We start from the raw sequence: 6000 nt of genomic DNA, 5'->3' as shown, positions 1-6000 counted from the left end.
CTGCCCAGTGCCCAGGTAAGGTACCCCCATTTCGCTCTTAAGCGGGATTTACTCTACCGGGTAGATGAAATACGGGGCGTAGGGGTAGAACAGTTGGTGGTGCCCCAGCCGCATCGCCGGCGGGTCCTCGACTTGGCTCATAAACACCTGATGAGTGGCCACCTAGGGGTCAAGAAAACGCAGGAGCGAATATTGCAAAGGTTCTATTGGCCCGGGGTCTTTGGGGAGGTAAAACGGTTCTGCGAAACCTGCCCGGAGTGTCAGCTTACTGCACCCCTGACCCATTTTCGCAGTCCGTTGGTACCGTTACCCATTATAGAAGTCCCTTTTGAACGGATAGGGATGGATCTGGTGGGGCCCCTCGTAAAGTCCGCTCGAGGGCACCAACACATCCTAGTGATCGTTGACTATGCCACCCGGTATCCCGAGGCGATACCTCTCAGACATACTGCAGCAAAGCTTATAGCTCGGGAGTTGTTTGCTGTGTTCTGCCGGGTGGGATTGCCCAAGGAGATCCTTACGGATCAGGGGACCCCATTCATGTCTAAAGTGACCAAAGAGCTATGCCGGCTACTCCAGATCAAGCAGTTGCGTACGTCTGTGTATCATCCGCAAACGGACGGTTTAGTCGAGCGTTTCAATAAAACCCTGAAAACCATGCTAAGAAGGGTGATTTCAAAAGACGGGAAAGACTGGGATATGATGCTTCCCTATTTGATGTTTGCCATACGAGAGGTGCCACAGGCATCCACGGGGTTTTCGCCTTTTGAATTGTTATACGGGCGACATCCCCGGGGATTGTTGGACCTGGCAAAGGAAACATGGGAACAAGAGCCCACCCCCCATAAAAGTGTGATTGAACACATTTTGGGTATGCAGAACCGCATAAGCGCGGTCATGCCAATTGTGAAGGAGCACTTACAGGAGGCTCAGGCCGCGCAAAGCGGCCGCTACAATAGACAAGCCACCGTGCGGACCTTTAAACCCGGGGATCGGGTGTTGGTATTGATCCCCACGGCGGAGAGCAAATTCCTGGCTCAGTGGCAAGGCCCCTACGAGATAAAGGAAAGAGTAGGGGTGGTTAACTATAAAGTATTGCAGCCCGGTAGGCGGAAACCTGAACAAATATACCATGTCAACCTATTAAAACCTTGGCAGGAACGGGAAAGCCTGATGGCTGTTTTTTCCCCACCTCCCTCCTCTTCGGGTCGTTCACATCCGGCTCCAGCGACCTCCGGAGAGGACGAACCGGAAGTAAGGATTGGAGAAGCCCTCACCAAGCAACAGAGGCGAGAGGCCAGACGGTTGGTTCAGCAGAACCCCGATGTCTTCTCCGAGCTGCCCGGTAGGACCAGTCTGATACGACATGATATTGTCACCGAGCCCCACCTGAAGGTACGCCTGAAGTCATACCGGGTACCGGAGGCTCGACGACAAGCCATATCGGAGGAAGTAAAGACAATGTTACGCCTGGGGGTCATCGAAAAATCCCGGAGTGAATGGGCTAGTCCGATTGTCCTAATACCAAAACCCGATGGCTCCTTAAGGTTCTGCAATGACTTTAGGAGATTGAACGAAATATCCAAGTTCGATCTCTACCCCATGCCCCGGGTGGATGAGCTGATTGATAGGCTGGGACAGGCGCGATATTTTACCACGCTCGACCTGACCAAAGGGTACTGGCAGGTGCCACTAACGGAGTCCGCCAAGGAGAAAACCGCTTTTGTTACGCCGGAGGGTCTCTTCCACTATGTTGTCTTGCCTTTTGGGTTACATGGCGCTCCGGCCACGTTCCAGAGGTTGATGGACTTAGTGCTGGAACCCCACCAGGCGTATGCATCAGCGTACCTGGATGACATCATTATTTACAGCTCCGATTGGCAGACCCACTTGGAACAGGTACAAGCGGTGGTGGACGCGCTTCGATCAGCCGGATTGACAGCCAATCCCAAGAAATGTGCATTGGGACTCACGGAAGCCCGCTACTTGGGCTACGTGATAGGCCAAGGAGTGATTAAGCCCCAAATTAACAAGGTTGAGGCGATCCAGAAGTGGCCTAGACCCCTGACCACGAAGCAGGTTAGGGCCTTCCTGGGTATCGTGGGGTACTACAGGAGGTTTGTAAAGGATTTTGCGGGACTATCAGCCCCCTTGACGGACCTTCTCAAAGGCAAGAAGTCCGTCATGGTGCGGTGGACTCCGCAGGCCGAGGACTCCTTCCGGGCCCTGAAGGGGGTCCTGTGCGGACAGCCCGTTCTGGTCAACCCTGATTTCCGGAAGGAGTTCATTGTACAGACTGACGCCTCGGAGGTCGGCCTGGGGGCAGTGCTGTCTCAGGTGGTTCAGGGGGAGGAACACCCCGTCACCTTCTTGAGTAGGAAGCTCACCCCTCCCGAGCGGAATTATAGCGTAGTGGAGAAGGAGTGCCTGGCGATCAAGTGGGCCTTGGAGTCCCTACGCTATTACCTGCTGGGACGGCAGTTTCGCTTGGTGACGGATCACTCTCCACTGGTCTGGATGAGGTCCGCCAAGGAACGGAATGCCCGGGTTACCCGGTGGTTCCTTTCTCTGCAGAACTTCCGGTTTACGGTTGAACACCGGGCCGGTAGGTTGCAGGGCAACGCCGATGCCTTGTCCCGCGGCCCGTGCTTGATGGCTGGAGTTCAACCCCGCACGCTTGAACTGAGGGGGGGGGTATGTGAGACTGTGACCGGGGTTATCTATGACGGCCGGTATGTCTCGCCCAGGTTGTGCTCACTCCATGATAGAAAGTAAATCCACTATAGGGTTAATGCTGTTTCCCTACAGGCTTAAGGAAGGGTTAAAAGGAAACAGGAACGAGGGCAGGTGTGCCGGGTGTGGGGGAAGTGACCAGAACTTCCTGAGCCCTCTGCTGGAGAGGCACATGTATTTTGTTATGGACTTTTTGTTTGGACATTAAAACCATGTGCTGTGAACCTTGATGCCTGGATCCCGTGTCTTCTGCTGCGCAGCCGACCGTGCTACCTCACAACAGGTTTAGGGAAAAAATGACCGGAGTGCTTCTTTAAAGTGAACCTGTCACCAGATTTGGGGCCTATAAGCTGCGGCCACCACCAGTGGGCTCTAATATACAACATTCTAACATGCTGTATATAAAAGCCCAGGCCGCTGTGTAGAACATAAAAATCACTTTATACTCACCTAAAGGGCGGTGTGATGCAGACTAGTCGAATGGGTGTCTCCGTTCTCCGGTACCGGCGCCTCCTCTTTCGGCCATCTTTGTCCTTCCTCTTCTGAAGCGTGGGTGCATGACATGTTCTACGTCATCCACACTAGCCGACATTGAGGTCCTGCACAGGTGCACTACAATGCACTCAGGGCAGATCAAAGTGCGATTGTGCAGGACCACAATGCCGGCGAGTGTGTATGACGTAGGATGCGTCATGCACCCAGACTTCAGAAGGAGGACAAAGATGGCCGAAGGAGGGGGCGCCGGTACCGGAGAATAGAGACACCCATTCGACCAGTCTGCACTGCACCGCCCCCTAGGTGAGTATTATAAAGGGATTTTTATGTTCTACACAGCGTCCTGGGCTCTTATATACAACATGTTAGAATGCAATATATAAGAGCTAAGTGGTGGTGGCCGCAGCTTATAGACTTAAAAACTGGTGACAGGTTCGCTTTAATATTTGCAAAAAAATCTACTTTTATTTAATTTGCAAATGAGGCCTTTTGGTGCACCAATGGAGTGGTTTTTGCTTTGGTGCACCGTTGGTGTGGTCTTTGTGTCGGTGCACCATTGATGTGGTCTTTGCTTTGGTGCACCGTTGGGATGGTCTTTGTGTCGGTGCACCATTGGTATGGTCTTTGCTTTGGTGCACCGTTGGTGTGGTCTTTGTGTCGGTGCACCATTGGTGTGGTCTATGCTTTGGTGCACCAATGGGGTGGTTTTTGCTTTGGTGCACCGTTGGTGTGGTCTTTGCTTTGGTGCACCGTTGGTGTGGTCTTTGTGTCGGTGCACCATTGGTGTGGTCTTTTTTTTTTTTGGTTCACCATTGGGGTTGTCTTTGTTTTGGTGAACCATTGGGGTTGTCTTTGCTTTGGTGAACCGTTGGTGTGGTCTTTGCTTTGGTGCACCGTTGGGGTGGTGTTTGCTATGGTGCACCCTTGGGGTGGAGTTTGCTTTGGTGCACCCTTGGGGTGGTGTTTGCTTTGGTGCACCGTTGGGTTGGTGTTTGCTTTGGTGCACCGTTGGGGTGGTCTTTCTATCGGTCCACCGTTGGGGTCGTCTTTGTGTCAGTGCATTGTTGGGGTGGGCTTTGTCTCGGTGCACCGTTACGATCTCATACTTGTATTTTAAAGTCTTTTGTTTTTATCGACAGTGCTCCATTAGTAAAAGTGAGTGCTGTCTAATATTAGCTTGTATGTCTGATTTTACCTATCTTACTAAGTGGACGCTGTCAATCAACACAAGGGACTGGCTTCATATTCAAATATAAGAGTGCACCAAGGCATAGGCCACGCCAAGCGTGCACCAAAGCCCTTCATTTTCATTTTAAAAAATAGATTTTAAAGCAAATATTAAAGGGGTTGTCCAGTCTAGAATGACAAGTCTGTAATCCCTCTGTGTGTCACTCTGTGACTGCAGATTTGTGATTCCTCCTAGTGCACTCACTGTGCGCTACGAGGATTCTCTGGTGTCTGTGTCGGGAATGGCGGTCAATTATGCAATATGCAGAGTCCCAGCTAGAACCCGTCTAGGGGACGCCACCTCATCCAATACAAGTGCATTAAGTGAGGCCCTACCCACTAGACAAGTTCTCACTAGGAGTCTGCATATCGCATACTTGACCACCATGAGTGCGCTGGGAGGATTCATAGGTCTGCAGTCATAGAGGGACACATAGTTGAACTACAGACTTGTCATTCTAGAGCGGACAACCCCTTTTATGCTAAGCTGTATGTGATTTTTGTAGTGGAATCGTCCCTTATATAAATGTTTATTTATATAAATGGAAAAATCACTTCACCCGACAAACAAACCTTTTGCTTGTGCGTTTGGTGATGTGACAGCCGGTTTAGATAGATCAATCGGTTTCTGATTATTGGCAGTGTTGTAAATGCACCTCAAAGAGTAACTGAACTTTTTGTTTTTTTATATTTTATGCCCAATAATTCTGAGCAGATTGAGAAATCTGGTCCAGAGACCCCCAACCACAGCTGAAAAGCTCTTTTAGAAGAGCACACAGAGCGGATCCTGTAGAAAGTCATTGTCCTGTCTCCTGAGCTGTGCACTTTTAAGGGGTCTTTTGAACAATTTATGGGGGTCTACTGACCCAGACCCACACCAATGTGCTCAGAATTAATAGACCTAAAACATATAAGATATCGCCCAAAAACGAAGGTATTTTTTAAATGTTTAATATCCGCCGGTACAAAGTCCCATGGACACATAGCCTTAAGGCCGCTTTACACGCAACAACATCGCTAAAGAGATGTCGTTGGGGTCACGGAATTCGTGACGCACATCCGTTCTCGTTAGCGACATCGTTGCGTGTGACACGTACGAGCGACCGCTAACGATAAAAAATACTCACCTTATCATTGATCGTTGACACGCTGTCCATTTCCCAAATATCGTTGCTGTTGCAGGACGCAGGTTGTTTGTCGTTCCTGCGGCACCACACATCGCTATGTGTGACACCTCAGGAACAAGTAACTTCACCTTACCTGCGGCCGCCTGCAATGAGGAAAGAAGGAGGTGGGAGGGATGTTACGTCCCGCTCATCTCCGCCCCTCCACTTCTATTGGGCGGCCGCTTAGTAACGTTGCTGTGACGCCGAACAAACTGCCCCTTAGAAAGGAGGCTGTTGACCGGTCACAGCGACATCGCTAGGCAGGTAAGTAGTGTCGCAGGTCCGAGCGATGTTGTGCGCCACAGGCAGCAATTTGCCCGTGACGCACAACCGACGGGGGCGGGTACGCTCGCTAGAGATCTTGCTAGCGAGATCGCAG

The sequence above is a fragment of the Anomaloglossus baeobatrachus genome, chromosome 6, assembly GCF_048569485.1.
Source record: "Anomaloglossus baeobatrachus isolate aAnoBae1 chromosome 6, aAnoBae1.hap1, whole genome shotgun sequence".
In the NCBI taxonomy this organism is placed as follows: Eukaryota; Metazoa; Chordata; class Amphibia; order Anura; family Aromobatidae; genus Anomaloglossus; species Anomaloglossus baeobatrachus.
Note: the sequence above shows the minus strand (reverse complement) of the source record.